Raw genomic sequence first — 22,455 nt, forward strand, 5'->3', positions numbered from 1 at the left:
CCTGGCACCACACCAGAATTGAGATTCTGTGTGGACTACCGAGGACTAAATTCGGTAACCAAAACGGATGCTCATCCGATCCCTATGGGCGGATGAATTGATTGACCGGTTGGGAGCTGCCCAATATCTCAGTACCATTGACCTTACTGCAGGGTACTGGCAGATTCCCATGTCTAATGGAGCCAAGGAAAGGTCAGCCTTCTCCACACCTGATGGACACTACCAGTTTTGCGACATGCCCTTTGGGCTCAAGAACGCTCCTGCCACTTTTCAGCGGCTGGTGAACACGATCCTCACCGGGATGGAGTCATTCTCTGCTGCTTACTTGGATGACATAGCTGTCTTTAGTAGCAGCTGGGAGGATCACTTGCAGCACTTGCAAGCCGTTCTCTAGGCCCTGGAACGGGCTGGCTTGACGATCAAGGCCAGCAAATGTCAGATTGGACAGGGGTCGGTAGTGTACTTAGGTCACTTGGTGGGCAGGGGAACGGTGCAGCCCCTTCAGGCGAAGATTGAGGCAATCATGGCCTGGAAACCCCCCAAGACCCAGACTGAGGTCCGAGCCTTCCTGGGCCTCATAGGTTACTACAGACGATTCGTGAAGGGGTATGGCACTATTGTGGCACCCCTTACAGAACTCACGGCCAAAAAGCAACCCAGGAGAGTCATTTGGACGGAGGCTTGCCAGCGAGCCTTCCACACTCTGAAACAAGCATTGTGTAAAGCTCCAGTCCTGAAGGCTCCAGATTTTTCAAAAGAATTCATTGTCCAGACAGATGCATCCGACATTGGCATTGGGGCGGTGCTATCGCAACTCAATGAAGAGGGTCTGGATCAGCCCGTGGTCTTTCTGTCACGAAGACTGCTTCCCCGGGAACAGAGGTGGAGTACCATCGAGCGGGAAGCCTTTGCGGTGGTCTGGGCACTGAAGAAGCTGCGACCATATTTGTTTGGTTCACACTTCCTTGTTCAGACAGACCACCGACCCCTTCGTTGGCTCATGCAAATGAAGGGGGAAAATCCCAAACTGTTGAGGTGGTCTATCTCCCTACAGGGAATGGACTTTCGGGTGGAACACCGGCCCGGAGTTGACCACGCCAATGCAGACGGTCTCTCCAGGTATTTCCGCCTTAGTGTTGAGGACTCCCAAGGGGTTGGGTAGCTCTCCCCACTTTCAGCTGGGGGGGACGCGTGTTAGACCCGTCTGCTTCTGAGAGTCCCCTCACCACTATGATTTCTTTTGTTCCCCTGTACCTCCAAAAATTTGTCGCTTTTTATTTGTCTACCAGGACTTTTTATGTGTTGTCTCATGGGGTTAGATGTTCCTTGACGCCCAGTTGCTCACAAGGTTTGTGGCACCTATTTACAAGGCGCCTGGCCCAAACCTGTGGCATTACAAGCTGGGGTTGTCAACCTGTGTAAATGAACTTAAAATGGTGGACACCCTTTTTCCTCATGTGAAGTGACTCCCATTGGAGCCTTCATGAACCCTGGCCTTTTGGGGTTTTGGCGCCCTTTGTTTGGCGCGCATTTCTGACAGGAATTCCTTTATTTTCCTCAGGTACACAAAATGGCTGCTCTAGAACCCCAGTACGGTGGCTGTGAGTGTCCTAAATACCCCTCAAGAGTGCCATGTCATTGTCACAGCCAGAGAAGGTTCTAGAACCTTCTGGCTCGTGCCAGTACCCCAGGGCACTGGCTATATAAGGCCCAGTCCCTGGCGGCCATTTTAGATGGAGATGAAGATTAGATTAGTTCAGACTAGAGAAGAGATTCCAGACTTGATACCAGATTGACACCTGCCCTGTTGACCACTGAGGTGGCTGGTAGCGCAGGTAGTAGAGCAGCAAAGGGTTGCTGGCGTTGTGTCTGACTGGCGTTCCAGTCAGCTACGTGAGAAGTGATCTAGCGCCTACAGCGCTTGCCCAGCGAGTACCTCATTGCCCCCAAAGACTGTGGCCAGATTCGTGTGCCTCCCCGCCGCCCCGGTGGTGAACTGTGATCGATTTATCGAGTCGCGAGGCGAGAGCAAGTTCGCCGCGACCGCGATTGTCAGCTGTGCTCCCTTCGCGACAGGTGCCTCTAGAGGGGAGCTCGGACGTCTCCGAGCCCCACCAGCGTAGAGCGCTTCCTGCGCAGATTGAAGGTGAGGTGGTGCGCCGGGGCGGGGAAAGGCCGGCCTTCGTTGGGCGGGACTAGCGTCTCTGCCACTCCCCAGTGACCCGGGAGCTGTAGCTGTGGGCGGGAACCACCCTGTATACGGAAGTCGGAGGGAGGTCCGTGGAGCCCCTGAGAACCCCGTCGCTGACGAGAGAAGTGCTGTGCCCGACTGAATCGTATTTTGATTGCAGCCGATGTGAGGTGGGCCCGTTTCTCCATAGTGAATGCAGCGTTGTGAAGGAACTGTGAACCGGCATTCATTTGACTGTGCGCGAAGGTTGTGTGACCTCTCCGGCAGCCCGTTCGTCAGTCTAAAGACTTTGAACTGGTGCCGCCTGTGCTCTAGTGGTGCTAAAGCCCGTAGACGCGCATAGACTTCACCGGCAAAAGCAGAGATCCTATCCTGGTGACCGCCGAGTGCAAATGATGTATTTACTGTGTTTCTTTGCCTTCTAGATATACGCGCATACGCCTTGAGTGATTATTAAAGAGTCCCAAACCTTATTTTGTGCTCAGAGAAGCCGTATACCTGGTCATTGAAAACAGCATAAACTGTAAGAGTTATCTTTCCCATTTGAAACGTATTGCAGATGTAATGATTCTAAAGCATTTAATTGGTGGCAGCGATACCAGAAGAAACATGTGGTTGTTTATTTAAATGAACCAATTTTTATTCTGATATTTATTCTGATACTTATTGTGATATTTATTCCTGAAGTTATTCTATTTATTAATATTATTTATTACCAGAACTGTTTGACCAAAAGAAATGTATATGTGCTTTCCCAGTCAACCCTATTTACAACGAAGAACTTTTATATAAAGGAATCGTATTTTTCTACAGCAGTGGTGTGGTGTCCTTCTTTTTGGTGTGGATGTACAAGGAGTTATTATTGGGTCAGAGCCGGCTTAACACTACAGCCTTCACTTGCCTTGTCACTTGAGCCAAGCTACTCCCTTTGTGCTGGGCTTGCCCATCGCAGGTCCAACAGCTTCGCATACAGAGAGCTGGTTGCTAATGATGTGATCCCTAACCAGTACGATTTTGAGTTATGAGGCTGCTCTACTAAAACTCAAAACATACCTTCTTAGATATAATATAATATACTAACTAGGAAGGGTCACAATTAGGTTTTGCTAAACCCTATTCATTTAGCATCATACTATCCTTGCACCGTTTGTGTTCTATGGACTAGTGACTATGCTGATTACTTTGTCTCTTATAATATTTTTGCTTGTATTAGGTAAGATACTGCGCTTGAGAGCACTGCATTAGTGAATAAACATTTCAAATATACATGTGTCCTCTTTTACTCCTTATTCTGCACTGAAATTATTGTATAACGAAACAGCATTCATGTGTTCCACGTAACCTGAGGTGTACTAAGTTCATGTTGTGGTTTGTCTAAGCCTGGGGTACTCATAGTACGGCCCGCGGGCCGGTAGTGGCCCGGCAAGCCTTCCTTGACAGCCCGCGGACCTTGCAAACAATCGTACCTCTGCTAAAAAAATAATTTATTAGTGTTATCAAACACCGCCGCAGCAGCGCTTCACTCAGACTAATAATCACTGCTCCCCCGGCCCCCACAGAGCAGAGGCTTTGTTGTATTTCACCTCTTAGCGCCCCTGCATCTCCACTCTGACAATCACTTCTCCCCCATCCACCACAGAGCAGAGTAGAGATGCAGGGTCACTAAGAGGTGAAATACGAGAAACCCTCTGCTCTGTAGGGCCGAGCGAGCGGTAATTGTCAGAGTGGAGATTCAGTGCCGCTTCAACAAATCTTGAAAATTATCTAAATGGTCTTTTAAACACCTGCCAAGTACTTTCCTACGGCTATCTGTGTGTGCGCGCTGAGGAAGCTCTCTCAGCCCGGACTGAAAGCAGACACAGACAAAAACACACACACAGTGAGATAACAGAGGGGGACGGAGACGGAGGGCAGGAGGGAAACACACATGGTGACAGACGGCAGGAGGGAGAGAGAGCAGGATGGAGAGAGAGGATAAGGAGGGAGAGAGAGGGCAGGAGGGAGAGAGAGATGCACAGGGAGGACAGGAGGGAGAGACATCTATGTATGCAGCGTCTGGTAGCTCAGTGTATGAAGGCATCTGCTGCAGGGACCTGTGTACAACCTCATAGTCACAACTTTTCATTTTGCTTTACCCCGCCCCCTCCCCCTCTCACCCCGCCCCCATCACTGCAGCCCTCTGCCACAAACCACACTGTAAATTTGGCCCCCGAGAGAAAGTTTGTGAGTACCCTAAACATTGGGAGTTTATGAGGACCAATAAGTCACTAATTGCTAGTCTAGTGGAAGATTTTTGGGTACTAATGTGAGTTTTGGGACATCGTAATTCACTGAGGTTCCATGCCTCTATGCACAGTTCTGTCAGAGCACGGAATCCCTGCGACAGTCTGTTACACCTCTTACTTGCCAAAAGGAATCACCATGTATCTTTTGACAAATAAGGCGCGTAACAGACATGCTGCCTAAGATTGTCAACCAGTACATTTCATATAGCCTAATTAACTTCAAGAAATGATTTTTTAACACATCAACTAAGCAAATTATTCACCCAGATTCATTTAAAATCAAGCTTGACTCACAGTTTCATTTAACACACATGACCACGATGTTACATGCAATCTACCATGTCTCTCTCTAACTACACTATATGTGTCTCTGCTTATACCATCTCACTGTCTTTACTAGGAAAAAATAGACCATATATATGTATGCAAGAAAAAACCTTCCTTTCTCATTTCAACAGCACACCCTGGATCTTTTAGCAACTAAGAGACCTAACAGACATGCTGCCTAAGATTCTCTAGCACTACATACCATTAAGCCTAACTAACTTCAACAAATAACTTTTTAACACATCAATTAAGCAAATTATTCAGCCAGATTCATTTAAAATCAAGCCTGACTCACAGTGTGATCTTAGACACATGACCACGATGTCACATATAATCTACCATCTCTGTCTCCGCCTGCACTATCTGTATCTCTGCTCATACCATCTCTCCATCTCTGCACCATCTTTACAGATTGCAGAAAAAACGCTTCCAAATCAGTGAAATAATTACTGTCTGCTTTATACACATTTTATATACCATTTATTCAGTATACCAAAAATGGTTGCAAAAGTACAAAGTAACAGTTGAAGGAAAGAAAATAAGGAAAGAGAATTAGGAAAAAGAACTAACAGCAGGCGCGCAACGCCCATTGAACTCACAGGGCTTCAGCCCCCCTCCCCGTCGTGTGTGGAAGCCCGGACTGAGACAGATACCGGGCACACACAGAGCCGCACGTGAACATTTCACACGTCTTTGAAGGAGCATTTGAATGTTTACTAGGCCTTGCAGTTGTTTCACCCCTTCTAAGAGCCCCTGCAGCTTCACTCTACCTACTAATCAAAGGTTCAACCCCCCCTAAATTTTTTGTTAGCCCTCCCCAAAATTTAACTCTAGTTGCGCCTCTGACTGACAGAGAATAAAAAGAACTAATAGTGAGCGATTATATAACACAATCAATGAAGAGCACTGACAATAATGAAAGATATTAAGAGAAATTTAAAACTAGTAAGTGAGAGGAAATAATGTATACAAAGAGTGAGGAAACGAAAAGACAGACTAGTACAAAGAAAAGAAAACAGTGCCAGAGAGAAAAATTAGGACAGTCAGAGACTGTGAGGGACTGAAACAGTTATAGAGACTAAAGTATAATTTAAGGTAAAACACAGTAAAAAGAATTAGAGACTCACCTTTAACAATGCTTTATTAGATGTAGAACAGTGGTAGTCACAAACCAGATTTTCGTATGCAGAAACTCTGAATAATGCTTCTATCACTGCAACCAAACAATAATGGCACAGATTTCCTCTCAATGCACACTCATATTTGTCTTTATAACCAATCATATTTGTTCCCGCACAAATTCACATTTTAGTTGGTTGTCCCTTTCAATATTTTGAAAGTCATACAAAGTTCACCCTTCACCCTCTGCCTTCTCTCGCTGTTACCATGGTAACACCTCATTCTGCACCTGGCTGAAGACACAGGTCAAAAGTTCATGTCTGAATGTTCCAAAGCAAACCAACAAGGCTTGTTTACCGCCAAACACACCTGCTTATCCACTGCTTTGTTACTTTTCTTTTTTTTACCACAACCAATAACATTTTTCGTTTAAAAAAAACATTAACATGCAACCTAGTCTTCAATCTTGAATTGTAAGAATCAACCAATCATTTCTAGTTTTTCAAGTGCACCAAACCTCATCCACTTTTTTTTAATCAAAACTCTCAGCTTCGGAGGAGGAGCCTAGCGCGCACCCAAGATGGTCGCGTGAGCTCAGAGCTCCCGGACCCTCGCCACCTCCACCGATTATCCTGCACCTTATCCTGATTTGGACGACGGGCTTTTGTGGTCGTGACCCTGCTGATCATTTCCCCGTTTCCGCATTTCGTCTTGGCTCCCGGGAGCCGAAGATATGGACTTTTGAACATTTTCGGCCTGCTCCATGGTACTGCCCCGGGCTTGATTTCCCTGCCAGCCGGGTGGTAATTGAATAACAACGGCACGTGCGACTCTCCCCTGCCCGGTCTTCAACTTTCGGTTTCGATTCTTGTGCCTCCACCTCATGGACTCTGCCTTGGTCGCCTTGGTGGTTTGCTCCTTTCACATTGCACGCCATCGCTTGGCGATCCTGGTTTTCACTGCTTCTTGACTGGTGGCTGGCCTTTAACTATTCTCCGAATTGCTGAGGGCGCTTCGAGTGTAGCCATTTTCACTAGGTCTCAGAATACCCTCCGGGGCGCACGACCTAAAATGGCCACCAAGCCCGAGGGAGAAAGACGTAAGACCAGACCGGCAGCTCGAGGAGGCTCTGTGCAGTCCAACGTCATGGATCGATACACCCTCACTAAGGGCTCTCCAGGCGGACCGACCAAACCCTCGGCCAACCTTGGGGACGATTCCCTGTTGGATGGAGATCTATCGTTGAAAGACATCATGGGCGCCATCACGGGGATGAAGGCCACGCTAGGACAGCAATACGAGGCCCTGACCCATAAATTGGACACAGTTGCCATAGATGTTACCCTGATCAGGGCGGACCTTGCGAAGACTAACGAGAAGGTCAAATCCCTTGATCTGAAGACATCTAGCCTTATTACCGACGTCTCCGAATTACAGACTGAGGTTGGTAAGCTGAGGTCCGCCCGTGACTACCTCTCTCGACGCCTGGACGATTTTGAAGGCCGCGCTCGACGGAACAACATCCGACTGGTCGGGGTCCCGGAGACGACGGAATCGTCATCGGTGGACCTACTGGTGGAGGACCTTGTCCTGAATCACTTAGCGCCCAAGTGCCTTAGCAAGTTTTTTGCAGTGGAACGGGCCCACCATATCCCGGGTGGCCCGCCTAAGCTTGGAGCTTCTCCGCGCCCCATCATCGCACGGATCTTTAACTTTCGTGACAGAGACGTGATCCTACCGGCTTCCCGCACGTCGGGCCCTACGGCTTATGAGAATGCCGCGGTTAACTTCTACCCGGACTTCACCCAGCAGGTCCAGAAGCAACGCCTTGGATTCCAGGGGGTGAAGAGGAGACTGAGGGACAGAGAACTGAAATATGCCATGCTTTTCCCGGCTCGACTGCGTGTGGTCTACAATGATAGAACATTTTTCTTTGATCATCCTGGAGCAGCCAGTGACTGGCTGGACTCACTGCCCCCTCGAGAACAATTTGACCGTCCTCATCACTCCGATGGTGCGGAGGGCGGCCCGGTGGAGCAGGAATGAGGAGCGAAATCGGCTCCCGGACCAACATGTTGACTTTCGGCAGTGGTTTGATGCTATGCTACTATTGTTTGCTACTGTGTTGTCTGAACGGGGTGTGGGTGGGGGTCGGGTGAATCTTCCTCCTCTGGGGTTCTTTTCGTAGATTAGTTGTATACTAGGGCGACAGGCACACTGCAAGTTGGGGTGGCTTTTGAGTCTTACGCAGGGGTGCGGGGTGGGGGGTATGATGATGTTTTGGGGGGTTGAGGGGTTTCGGTTTGTGTTTCATTGTTTTCTTCAAGGCATTGTACTGATGATCTTCTGTGTTTACGAGTCGCGTTTGGAGTGGGGGGGACCTTGGGGTGGTCTGTGGGATGGGGGATAGGGGACTACGTATACTGTGTTGGAACGTCAATGGGTTGGGTGATCGAATTAAGAGGGGGGTGGTTTTGCAGTTGCTGCGACGCCTATCTCCAGATGTGGTTTTGCTTCAGGAGACGCATCTGCTTGGCAACACGTGCCATGCAATGAATAGGCGTGGCTATCGTCTCATTGCACACTCAGGTTTCACTTCTGGCTCCAGGGGGGTGGGTATCATGGTTCGGACCTCCCTCCCTCTTGCCGTTGACGACATTATACTTGATGATAGAGGGCGATACGCCGCCATTGTTGGGCGCTGGGAAGGGAGGGTGATCACTTTGTTTTTGGTCTATATACCGCCAGGCCTCCAAACTACGACCTATGCCGATCTGGGAAGAGTGGTTCTGGGAGTCCCCGAAGGTTTGCTTGTAGTAGGGGGAGATTTCAACTCGGTAGTGTCTGGGATGTTTGATCGTTACCCTCCCCGTGTTATCGCACAGTCTCAATCCTGGCTGGGGGACTTCCTGGAGGCGCTGGGGTTAGCTGATTGCTGGCGCTTACATCATCCTGGGCAACGGCAATATACCTTCCACTCTGGGGCCCACGGCAGCCTTTCGAGACTTGATTAGTTACTGATGCCCTCCTCTCAGGCTTCCCTTATGGGGGAGGTAAAACATCTAGCCAGGGGTATCTCGGATCATTCCCCGTTGTGGTTGGTTGTGAACGCACACCTAGGTTCAGAGGGTCGTCTCGCCCCGATTAACCCATGGTACCTCCGCGATCCTAAGATCAGGAAGGAACTCCTTGCAGCGATCAATCACTACTTTGCTGACAACGTAGGTTCAGTGACCTCTTCTGTTTCTCTATGGGAAGCGTACAAAACTGTAATTCGAGGCCAGACCCTCTCATCGATTGGCAATGCTAAGAGATGTAGGCGGGAGGAGGTTGTCCGTCTTGAGACTGAAATTTCCGCTCTTGAGGGGGAGTTGGACTCTGGGGTCTCCCCTGAGAGGCTGCACCTTCTGGACCTGAAACAGCTTGAATATAGAGCGCTGGTGACTGATGCAGCGAAAGAGATGGGTCGTGAACGGCAGGGGCGGCTGTATGATGTGGGAGATAAGGCTGGGAAATTGCTGGCTTGGTTGGATAGGAGAGAATGCGCGAGTCGGGTAGTTCCTGTTGTGGTTGATGTGAATGGGGTAGATATCACTGACCCAGCTGGGATCGTTACGCGATTTGCTGACTATTTTCAGGTAGTGTACTCCCCTGTGTCTGACCGACCGGAGCAGGACTCCCACTTGCTTCTACGTCATATCTCGCTCCCATGCCTGTCTGATCCAGAGAGGGATCTGTTGGAAGCTCCGCCCACGGCGGATGAAATTGCGACCGCTATCCGCTCGATTCGCTCGGGGAGGGCCTCAGGCCCTAATGGACTCCCCATTGAGCTTTATAAGCTCTGCCCGGATGTATTGGCGCCGTATCTCCGATCGATGTTCTTGGAATCACTGGAGGAGGGGTCTCTTCCTCCTGACCAGAGACTGGCCTCCATAGTAGTTATCCATAAGGAGGGTAAGCCACGTGACCGTTGGGGGGCCGGTCCCAAAGTTTATCCTGCCTGTTGACCTCTCCTAGCTGCGCCGCCACCCGGGACCTCTTCCTACCCATAGCGGGACATCCCGGCACCGGTCTGGTGTGCGTTGGGTTCCGCGCCCGCAGACGCCTGGGGACTTTGGCGGGCGCTGCGGAGCCAGCCGCCGGCCATCTTGGTTGGGCCTGGTTTCGCCGCGGATCCCCGGCCTCGATTTTCGTGAGGCTGCTGGCGGCTCCGCCACCGCGGGTGCCCGGACCACGGCGCTGGCGGGCTGCTCGGCCCCGACGGTGGAGGATTCCCCAAGGACCACCCGGCGGATGGCAGACGGAGCGCTGGTCGCCAGACGGGGGAGTGCTGGGCCGCCCCTGCCGCGAAGCAGCTGGACGGGGACGCCGGGAGCGGAGCCGGCCACCGGGGGGTGAGAGGCACTGTGGATCTGGCGCTCGGCTGTGGAGAGGCACCTGGAGCTGAGCGTCCCCCTGGCCCCCGGGGCGCTGGGCCACACACAGACTGGGTGAGCGGAGGTGGCGGAGTGGCCGGCCTGGTACCTGCGGTGATTGTGGAGGCCTGAGACTTCCCGGGGAATCTGCTGTGGCCCACAGCTAGCATTGGCAGCGGTGATCCCAGGGCCCCCCGTGGAGTGTGCACCAGGGGGTGCCGGCGGTGCTGCTAGCGCCCTTGGGCGGTCTTTCGGCCCTAGGTGGGGACTTGGCCCCTCCCTGCTGCTTCTCTGGACTTTTGCCCTGGGCCCTGCCGGCGGACGAGTGTGGCGTGGAATGGTGTACGGGCCTACTGGTGGATCGGGCTGAACATTGCTGGGTCTCTGGCCAGAGGGAGTTCTATTGGGGAGCCAGGGTCCAGTGAGGCCTGCTGGTTACCTCCCCCATCTTCCTTTTCTCACCAAGCGAGATCCCGCCCCGCTGCCAGGCTTGTTGGTGGTGATTGTGGCCGCTTTCGCTGGGCACGCCAGACCGGCCCTGCGGTGTTTGGTGAGGGCACGCTCGCCGGTTGGCCTACATGGGGAAACCGCGGAAGGTGGCGGGCGCGGTGCCGCCGGACCACGTGGAAGAGTCGCCTGACGTTCCCGGCCTGCAACAGTCGGGTGACCAGCCGGCCGGACTGCAACAGCAACAGCTGGACCAAATTCTTAAGGCCATAGGGGACACTAGAGAAGCACTGCGTCACGACATTGCCCAGGTTTCCACGGGCCTTGGCCTTCTGAAAGCGGACCATGATCGCGTCAAGGCTGCGGAGTTGGTAATTGGGACTCTGGAACCGGCCCAGAAGGCGGCGGATGCCACGCTGGATGACCTGACCTGCAGGGTGCAGCAATTGGAGAGGAGGGCGGCGGATGCAGAAGGGCGCAACCGGCGCAACAATATCCGCGTGGTGGGCCTGCCCGAAAATATTGAAGGGGACGACATGATCGCGTATTTGGAGACCTGGCTGCGGGCTGTGGTGGCCCCGGAGGGCTTGACGTCTTTCTACACCCTGGAACGAGCTCATAGGGTACCGGCCCGTCCTCTTGTCCCGGGTCGCCCGCCTCGCCCTGTGATTGCTAGGTTGCTTCATTTTAGGGACCGGGACATCATTTTGCGACAAGCTCGGCTGGCTGGCCCCTACAGGGTGGACAATGCCTCTGTATCGATATTCCCTGATTACTCCCAGGAAGTCCAGCGCAGCCGTTTCTCTTTTGTTGCCGTCAAACGGGCTCTACGAGAAGAAGGGGTGCAATACTCTTTGCTGTTCCCGGCTCGACTGAAGGTGCTGGTGGACGGAGTGGCGACGTTTTGCGACTCCCCGGAGGATGCTTGGCAATGGCTGGAGCGGTACCGAGCGGGCAAGGATGGCACTGGGGGCTGGACCGGGAGTGCCGAGGCCCGTCCGCAACCGCATAAGAGCAGGCGTAATAGGAGAGGAGGACGGACCAGGAGATCGCCTTCGGCCTCGCAAACGGCCCAGGAGAGGAGGGTCGCCCTACAGGCGGTGTCGGCCATTTCCGGAGCGGTGCCCGAGACTCAGGTGGCGGACTCTGGTTCTAGGCTGGGTTCGGATGAGGCAGAGCCGGGCGGTTCAGATGAAGCTTCGGACGAGGACACTGGGGATTTGCCTCAGATCACCCCGCAAACTGCTGATGGACTGCTGGACGAGTGAATGCGAACAGCTGAGTTATGGACAGTAAGGTGGTGTGCGGGGCCTGAGGGGTGGCCTGTTGAGGGTGGATTGGGACTTGATTTCTGACTGGGGCCGCAGTTGCGTTCCGGTTACTGTGGGTGGTGTTTGATTTCTGACCTACTTGCCGGGTGGTGGCGCTGCTGGGAGAGGGGTGGTGGAGGTCTACTCCTACTTGGGACCGACCTCTTCTGGGGTGACGGGTTTGGGCTTCCTGACCGGCTGGCGGGGAGTCACCCCCTCGACCTCACATAGCTTGTGAGTCTCTGGTATTCCCGGAGTTTCCCCCGTCCTCGGGGGCTGGGTTTGGATGGGTGACAGCTGTTTGATGCCTGTTCTGGGGATGGGTGGGGTGGGAGTTGGTTGGGGTTGTTTCGGGGGTTCTGTGTTTCTGGGGATTGTCAGTGTGCCGGAGGGTCTGTGGGGGTTCGGCCTTTACTGTATGTTTGATGATGGCGGCTAAGTTGGACTTGAAGTGCGTTACCTGGAATGTGCGGGGGCTCAATTCTATGAGGAAAAGATACAAAGTGCATGCGTACTTGGTTCGGAGGGGGGTCCAGGTAGCCTTTTTGCAGGAGACACATTTGACATTGGCGGAAGGGCAGGCGCTGCAGCGGCGTTGGAGGGGGCAACTCTTCTATACTACTTACTCTGCGCATGCTAGGGGGGTGCTAATCTGGGTCCGGGCGGGTGTCCCCTTTCAGTCACTGAGCACTAGGGTGGATCCAGAGGGGAGGTTTGTGGCAGTGTTGGGGAGGCTGGATGGCCGAGATGTGGCGCTCTGCTGTGCCTACGCCCCTAACTTTGATCAGGCTGCGTTCTTCTCAGTGCTATCCAACCGGTTGTCGGACATGTTGGTGGGCACGGTGTACATGGGAGGGGACTTTAACTCTGTGACCGATGTCGAGTTGGATCGTTCCCACCCTCCGCTCGCCCAGTCGGTGGTGCGCAGAATGGCCAAGGCTCGGAGGGAATGGCAGGACCGGTGGGGGCTCCAAGACGCATGGCGGACGTGTCACCCTACGGATCGGGATTATTCGTTTTACTCTACACCGCATGATCTGCATGTGCGCCTCGACACCTTTCTATGTTCGGGCGGGGCTCAGGAGTTTACGAGCAACTGTGAGTACCTGGCTCGGACTCGGCGGAGATGGGTAGGTGACTCCTCGCGGACACGGGCAGAGCAAGCCAAGTCTGAAGGCTTCCCCCGATGTACTGACCCGCCGATCACCCATGTGGTATTTAGCCCTTAACCCTTAGGCATAGGACTTCCCATGGAGGTAAACTGTATACCCATACCACACCATATACATGACACTGGCATGTTATTGAGTTAATTTTCTTCCTTTTTTATTATTTTTCACTTTTGAAGGTCCTGATGAATCGCAGGATAATATTCCGGTTGCGAGAAACATGTTGACCATTTGTTGTTTTCCAGAGCTCCACACAGGTCACTCTACCTAACGAGGTGACACTGAGTGAGCTTGCTTTCACAATTTTAACTGCAATAGGGGGACCACCAGAATAAAATTGTTTCCGGTACCTCTTACTGCATTTTAACTTTCACCTCAGGCTCAGTTGCCTCCCCGTCCACACACCCACACTTCACCAAAGGGCAGTTGGATACAAAAGATCTCCGCCACAGTGCCCCTCTTAGAGGTGTGCCCGTCGGGGATTGCACCGCCCCCCCGACGAGGAGCAACCGCCGATGATGAAGCATGACATCCTTCGGGGTGTGTGAGGCAAATACATCCAACAAAAGGGATGCCCACAGGTGTTACATTTACACCTCTGGTCACGCCAGCGTGTGCCTAGTCCACCTTAGTCTTCCCCCCCCTTTTTCTTTCCCCCCCTCTTGCAGGAACAGTTCAGCTCCCCACTTTGATAAATGAGTACCTGGCTCGGACCATATCGGACCATAACCCTTGCCTGCTCACGGTCCTTTGGACCAGGCAGAGACAGCCGGTTCCCACATGGCGGCTGAATCCGCTAGCACTGGAGGACCCGGTCTTCCACGCTGAGGTGCAGGACTGCGTTGAACGTTATTTCCTGGAGAACTCGGGCACTGCATCCACGCGAGCGATGGAGTGGGATGCCTTCAAGGTGGTGGTGCGTGGCGCTTGCCTTTCGTCCTGGTCGGGGGTTCGACGGACGTTGCTGGCTGATGTGACGCGGGAGGAGGCCGCATTGCGGCAGGCGGAGAAACGTGACCATGGGGCAGGCGGTAACAGGGAAGCGGTACTGGCAGCCCGAGAGCAGGTGGCAGTTCAGGTGGAGAGGCTCCGTTGCCATGACTAACGGGAATACATGGTCCGAGCGCATGCAGAGCGGGATCGGGCCGGATCACTCCTGGCGTGGTTGGCTTCTCCTGACAATAGGGGGACGCAGATTCTATCACTGACTGCCCCGACGGGGAGCCAGGTCCACTCGCAGCAGGAGATAAACACCCAATTCCGGGATTACTATGCAGACCTGTATCGGTGCAGGATGACTATCTGCCCGACAACGCTGGAAGCATTTCTCGATGAGGCCCAGTTACGACGACTAGATCCGGAGCTGGGTGACGCGTTGGGGTCTGCCATTACGGTGGGGGAAATCAGAGCGGCTATTAAGCATATGGCTAGGAAGAAAACGCCAGGTGGGGATGGCCTCCCGGTGGAATTTTATGCCGCGTATGTGGATCTCCTGGCCCCTCAATTACATCAGGTCTATGGGGAGGCTTGGGAGAAGGGTAGATTGCCAGCGTCGGCACGGGAGGCGATCATAGTCCCGCTGGTGAAAAAGGGTGGCCTCCCTACGGCTAGGACGGCATACCGCCCGCTGTCGATGCTCACGGTGGACTACAAGGTGCTAAGCAGGATCCTGGCGACGCGACTGACCGCCCATATGTGCTCTTTGGTACACCCGGACCAGTCGGGTTTTATTCCCACTAGGAACACCTCGACTTGCATACGACGACTGATCGGGGTCATGGATGTAGATGGGGCGGGCCCCCCGGGGGCAGCCGTGCTGTCGGTGGACATTGAAAAGGCGTTTGACAGTGTGGAGTGGCCTTATTTGTTCAGCGTGCTCCTCCGGTTTGGGTTGGGGGAGAGCTTCGTCCGTTGGACGAAGCTGCTGTACGAGTCGGCCACTGCTAGGGTCCGAACGGGGCGCACCGTGTCCGCGGCCTGCACGGTGGGACGGGGCACCAGACAGGGTTGCTCCCTGTCCCCGCTCCTGTTCGCCCTGGCGATTGAGCCATTGGCGGCGCGGGCTCGACAGGGAAGGTACTTTGAGGGGGTGCCATCGGGCGGCGCCTTGCATCATATCTCCTTGTATGCTGACGACCTCTTAATATACTTGGCTGATGTCGATGCGTCGCTAACGGGAGCAAGGGCCTTGCTCCAGGAATTCGGGACCTTATCAGGCCTCCGGGTTAGTTGGTCTAAGACCTGCCTCTTCCCCTTGACTTCCCGTTGCGCCCCTCCGGTCGTGCTGGATGGCCTGCGTTGGGAACCGGACTGCCTGCAGTACCTTGGAGTATACATATACCACACCCCCTCGCTCCTTTACGAGGGGAATGTGGGTAGGGCCCTGAGGGGCATCAGGAGTAGCATGCGATTTTGGCGCGTCCTCCCGCTGTCGGTGGCGGGGCGCATTGCGTTGCTGAAAATGGTGGTCCTACCGCGTCTTCTGTATTTTTCCGCATGTTGCCGGTGTGGATCCCGCCCTCCTTTTTCCGGACTTTGAGGTCCGAGGTGATAGGTTTTATCTGGGGCACTGGTAGGCGGCGCATTGCCCTGAACACTTTGCTTCGGTCCCGGGAGGAGGGCGGCTTGGCAGTGCCGGACTTCGAGTGGTACTACTTGGCTGCCCAGCTTCAATGGCTCACGCAGGTGGTGGCACGGGAGTTTAGAGGGCCAGACGGGCCGCAGGGACGGATTGTACAACGCCATATCTTATCCTTTATTGTGCTCCAACAGGAGCTTCGGCTGGAGCAGCTGACTCTTGAGGAACGCACTCTTCGACGGTGCTGGCTGCGTAGCCACAGGCGGGCAGGTTGTCGCGTCCCGTATGCCCCCGAGATTCCTCTGGGCATGTGTACGGCCCTTCCACATGGCGGGGACTGGTCGGCGCTTGCCGACTGGGAGGACCTCGGTGTCCACATGCTGGGGGATCTATACCGGGACGGCACCTTGATGTCGTTCGGTGATCTGTAGGAAGCCTTCGGTCTACCGCGGGGCGATTTTCTGTTACACGCGGCCTTGGTTGCGGGGATCCGGAAGCGTTGGAGGATGGGACTAATAGAACCCCCCACATCGCTCGGCTGCCAATATGTCGTGATGGCGGCTGGCACATATAAGGCCATTACATGCCTGTACCGGAGGCTGGCGTTGTCTGACCCTCCCCCCTGGACGGGCTGCGGGAGCGTTGGGAGGTAGATCTGGGTCGGCCCATACCGGAGGCGACCTGGTCTCAGCTTGTACGCAGAGCCTGGAAGGGCACTCGTAATGTCCGGTTCCAGATGGTCCAATATTACACGCTTCATAGGGCGTACTGGACACCTGTCAAAATTCGGCGGATCTTTGGAAGTGCGCAGTCGTTATGTCCGCGTTGCACCGCAGAGGACGCGGACTTTGCACATATGTTCTGGACATGTCCAGGTCTCGGCGCGTATTGGTCGGAGGTTTTCGCTTGCCTGAACACAGTTACGGGCCGCCAGGTGGATGTAGATGCAGGTGCTTGCTTGCTACTTTGGTTTCCCCACACCCCTGCCACTAAAATCACTAGTTAGTTCTATGATCTAGGGTTCATTATGGCCAAGAGGGAACTTACTCTACATTGGAAAGCGAGAGGGGGCCCTAACTTCCAGAGGTGGCGGAGGAGTTTTACGCAATGGGCGGTATGTGAAGGATCTCTCCGGCTGCAGCTAGCTAGGCGTATGGTTAATGATAAAGCGCTAGAAACTGCCAGGGCGTGGAACGCGCTAGTGACGGACTTGCAGTCACTTTTGGAGGGTGAGGATGGGGAAACGAATGGAGGGATGGAGAGCCGGGAGGAGGTTATGGGACAGGGAGAGGTGGGTGCTGACGCAGCGAGAGGGGAGAGCTAGGAGGGGAGCCTGGACGCACGACAAGTACGAACTGAATTAGCTCCCAGCACTGGGCCTGAGGTAATAGACTGATGCTGCACTGCACACTTTTCCTGGCATCGCCGAGATCGGGCAATGCAGGAGAGCTTCGTCCTTAGACTGTTGGCTGAAACTATTGGGTTCTTACGGAAACAGCAAGGCGCAATGGGGGGGGGGGGTAGAGGGGGTGGTGGGGTGGCTTGGATAGGGATGGCTGAGAACGGCTAATGGAAACGCATGGATCATTTGGGTCATGTAAGATTGGGAATGTAAGGTACGCTGATATGTTGTATGCACAGCCTTAATAAAAAACAGTTTAAAAAAAAAAAAGCCACGTGACCGTTGTGAATCCTTCAGACCTATTTCCCTGATAAATGCTGAGCCTAAGATCCTGGCCAAAGTCCTCGCTAATCGTCTGGTATCTGTTATAGGCGATCTTGTTCACCCGGACCAGTCCGGATTTATACCACACCGAAACACGGCACTTAACCTTCGGCGACTGATTGGAGTCCTCGCGCGAGCGGGGACTCTGCGGGAGCCAGCCATCTTGGCGTCTTTAGACGCCACCATGGCGTTTGACACGATCGAGTGGCCTTATCTTTGGGCGGTCCTCAGTAAATTTGGTTTTGGACCCGCCTTTATCCGCTGGGTGCAATTGCTCTATGCTGACCCTTTAGCCCGGGTGGTGGTGAATGGGCGTGCCTCGACCCCCTTTGCTCTTGGTAGGGGGACACGCCAGGGTTGTCCTCTATCCCCGCTCTTGTTTGCCCTTGCTCTGGAGCCACTGGCGGCTTGGTTGAGATGGGAACCGTCCTTGAAGGGCATTAGATGGTCCCCGGACTTTGAAGACCGTATATCTCTGTATGCAGATGATATACTTTTGTACCTTACGTCACCGCGTAAGTCGTTGATCGTCCTTTTTGACGTTTTGACTTCTTTTCATAAAAATTCCGGTCTAGTTATCAACTGGTCGAAATCCTGTATTTATGTTCTTTCCGGTGATGCTCCCCTTCTGCCACGTGGATGTCCCATCTCGGTGGTACTGGAGGGCTTTAGGTATTTGGGAATCTTTATTACCATGGACCCTGTACTTCGATATGAACGCAATCTGCTGCCCCCTCTCCAACGCCTCCGTGCAGATGTTGGTGTGATGTATTCCTATAGGTTCTGTATCGATCCCCCTATTCCTGACCCTATTCTGGTTAACAAACTAACAAGTTAACTAGCAGCCATCCCATGAGGCAGAAAACCCCCATGATGCAGGAACCGTTATCTGATAAAGCCACACTACGGCACAGGAACGTGTTATCTGATTAGGTCATAACGCTTGCCATCTAATTAGACAAGCGATATTCCTCCAACCCCTGATAAGGCATACGGAGTTCTCATAACAAATCAAACCTATGACAGACCTGGGAAAAACCCTGCGGCCATTGTTTTGATTTCACCGAGAACTTCAGCAAAAGAATGTGCTAACGACCTGGTCGTATGACATCTTTATTTTTTTTTTATTTTTTTTTTATTTTTTTAAAACCTTTATTGTGCAAAACAACAACAAATACGGGCCCACAACCATCAGGCCGGCCACAATACTTTCAGCACCATAGCGAACAATCCAAGGTCCCAGCGGCACCAGAATAAATAGAAACAATCAAGGAGGAACTCCAAAAACGATATGTGCCACTCGGGAAACCGGAGCAGTGAAGGTTAATTTTAAATGTTTATAATGTAAACATAAACAGTGAAGAATAGAGATCAAGGAGTACTGAGTCCGTATCATCACTTCACATCAGGAGCAGGTAAACAGCATAGTATGATATTAACCGTAGAAGCCAGCATCTAAAAACATCATGGCGGATCAAGACAAAACAATAGGAGAGTAAACTGAAAAGTACACGCCATGCACAGTGCCACCCACTCCCACTAACCGGCGCACCGGACCCAGGACAGAAAAAGGGAAAGAAAAGCGCAGAAAATAGAAGGCCATAGAAAGAAAATATGAAATGAAAACCCCCTCCCCCCACCCTACAACAATGCGGAGGCCACGGCCTACCCCCCCCGCCAGCGTGTCTGTCGCCCAATGAACCCGAAATATAGAGAAGAAAGAAAGAGATGGAAAAAGAATCCCCTAATATTGGAGGAGGGCCACAGTCTAAATCCTAAATCACCCGAACTCCCCGGCCATTAAAACTCCTCTCTACCCACGACAACAAAATCAGAGCATCAAAAGAGAAGAAGGCATAAAAAGGTAGGGAGAGACACAAAAATCGTTTCAGCACGCGTCGTGAAAGCGATCCCTCCCGGGCCCCCACCCATCTCTCAGCACAATTAACACAAAGAAGATCACTCCACCCCCTGGCCTGACCTCAAGCGCATACCCAAACACGAACCCGGATAAGACACCGCCCCAGATATAACAAAGAAAGAAGGCAAGCATCAATACAGAATCAAGTGATCATACAATGCAGTAGTATAGAAACATCGTGCAATATGTGCCCAGTAAACACGTTAGCCAGGTCTAACCCCATCCCCTGTAGCTAGCAAAAGCAGTTAGCAGCGAGAGAGTAGCCTAACCCTGACCCGATCGTGGATGTAGCCTAACGCAGATTACCACAGGAGAGCCCCTCCCCCCGCGCTCATCAGGATAACATGGCTGCCTAAAAGAAGAAGACGAAACAGGATCACAAAATGGCCACCGGCCATCCGCATAAGGTCCTTTGTCCGCAATAGTCAGTTCCGTAATGGCATCCGAAGGGCAGGAATTCCACGGGGAGAGGGATGAAGGCCACCAAATAAAAGTCGACACGTAGGGCAAAAGTCGCTCAGTTGAGTCCCCAAGTAAACTCGGCGGTGCAGGCATCAAGAAGTCAAGCCCGGAGGAAGGGGGAAACAATGTAACAGTCTCAGGATCAGAGGGCCGCCAGTCGTCGGCCCCGGGTGAGGAATCCGCAAGTTTAGTATCAGCACAGGCACAGGACAACAGTGTAGCATCGTGGATTGGCAAAGGTAGACACACACTCAGCTGAAGGCAGGCGCTGCGTTCGCGAGTCCCGGTAAATCTCATGGCGTCCAGGTGAGCACACAGCGCTTGGAAGCCATCAAACAGCTCTGAACGGAGATCACGGAGGGCGGCCAGGATAGACCCATGGGACAGTGCAGGTAGCAGTTCCCTCGAGGCAGGCTCCAGCGCCGGTGCTCGCAAGTCGGTGTACCGCACTGGCAGGGCACGGCTGTTCAAGGACAGGAATGAGGGAGTCCTCCCCAGCCGCGGCAGAACAAAGGGAGCCATGGCTCCGGCACACGATAGTGAATCTGGGGAGGGCGCAGCATAGGCGAGCATCTCCTAGAGACCTCGAGACCACTAGCGCCGAAAGCAAATCCAGCACACCTCCCACAAGCCGTCACGGACCGGGCAGGGCAACGGAGAAAAATTTCAAAAGTTTGCGCTGAGCTAGGTCGCCCGGCACCATGTGTCGCTCATCTTCCCCTCGGAGCAAAAACACCGTCCACGGGCTGCTCAACTCGGCCGTCTCAGTACAAGCGGAGTCTGCAATGGACGTCAGCGTCAGTGCGGTGATGATTGCTGTAGATGAAAAGGCGCCGCCACTGAGTCATCTGCGCTATACAGCTGAGCGGACCATCTCCGAGCCTCCAGGAGCCGACAACGAGCGGCCATGTAAGCGAGGGTCCGGGGCGGGAGCTGCACCTCAAGTTTCCCCAGCACCCGAGCGCGCTAGAAGGTCGAAAATGGGATCGGTGCACTCAGCACATCCTCATTCGCATTCCGCCGCCGGATTCAACCAGGAAGGATATCAGGATTTCGGTGCCGAATTCAAGGGCCGGCGGAGCCGGGCGACTACACGTCCGCTCCGGTCGCCATCTTGGCTCCTCCTCGTATGACATCTTTATTGACGTATCTATGTCCATCCTTACGTCAATCTCGGCACCTTAAAGGTATAAATATTACCGATATTACCCTATGCAAACACACGCGGTGGTGACGAGGACGGAGCAGCCAGACTTGCCGAAGCCCAGAGCAGAGCAGACCCCGCTGGCGCAGCCCCGCCTTCTTGATGCGCTGAGAACGAGCAGCTGCCTATTTCTCCTGCCGAGAAATCCAGCTCCGGCGTTTCCGGGTAGCCCTCGCAGGCAGCCTGGAATATCGAGACCAGAGACGAGAGATACCATCACTCATTCATCCTAACTTCCAGGTACAGAACTGAATAACCCCTCGCAGAGAATTCTTTAGTCAGTCACTTGGCAAAAACAAACTTAACTTAAACTGCTACTTTCTATTCCCGCCCACGTATTAGGCTTAGGTCAGGTACACGGGGTAGGCGTATCTAGAAACACCAGTTGAGTACATTTAGTCAAATGTATATGTGTATGTAATATATTTTATTCATTTTAAACCTTCATATGGCTTAGAAACCATATCAATGTTTTTACAGTATTATTTTATACTTCTGCTTTTAATGTATGCACTTTACTTAACTATAAGTATTGCAATAATATCGATCCATTTCTCTTGTACGAGAAAAGAGACTGATCAATAAATAACATCTTTTATTGAACACGCCCGTCTCTTCCTTTTCTCTACAATCTGATGAGACTAAGAATGCACGTACTGACTGAGTAAAATAAATTGCCTTTTGGTCACACGACTCTCGAGATACACTCTTGATTAGGGGAGAGCAAAGTTGTCATGTTCTATGGTTGTCAGAAACTAAATCCCTTCTTGTCTAATCAGGGAAGTTAATTCCTTCCTGAACATTCGAGAAAGTTTCTAGTGAACTCTGAGCTAGCTGGCAAACCCAAAACTTTAAGTCTAATATCGACAGTAGTATACCTAGTTAACGTCTGGTCTAGGCCTATACTATTGAAGGTATTATTCCAATGCGCAGAGCCTATTGGGATAATAGGAACTACACTACATGGCGCCCAACGCGTTTGGAAGGGCGATAAAACTAACGTAAGACATTTAGAGTAACTCAGTCGTGCTTTCTCACTCAGACCCCTTTTCCCCATAATACTCCAAAGACGTCTGGAGTGGGTGAAAGGTAATATCCTCCAAAACCTCGCAGGAGGAAACTCCTATGTATGGTTCTTGGTTTAGTCAACGTTGAAGGATACACTGTTCCAAAATATTGTGCATCTAATCTTTGTTTCCATAAGAAACCTGATCTGCAAACAAACAAAGTAACCATCCTGTCGGTAAAATGGCAGACAGTGATGATGAAAGAGAGGCAGTTAGATTAGCAGCTGAAATAGC

The sequence above is a fragment of the Lissotriton helveticus genome, chromosome 7 (assembly GCF_964261635.1).
Source record: "Lissotriton helveticus chromosome 7, aLisHel1.1, whole genome shotgun sequence".
NCBI lineage: Eukaryota > Metazoa > Chordata > Amphibia > Caudata > Salamandridae > Lissotriton > Lissotriton helveticus.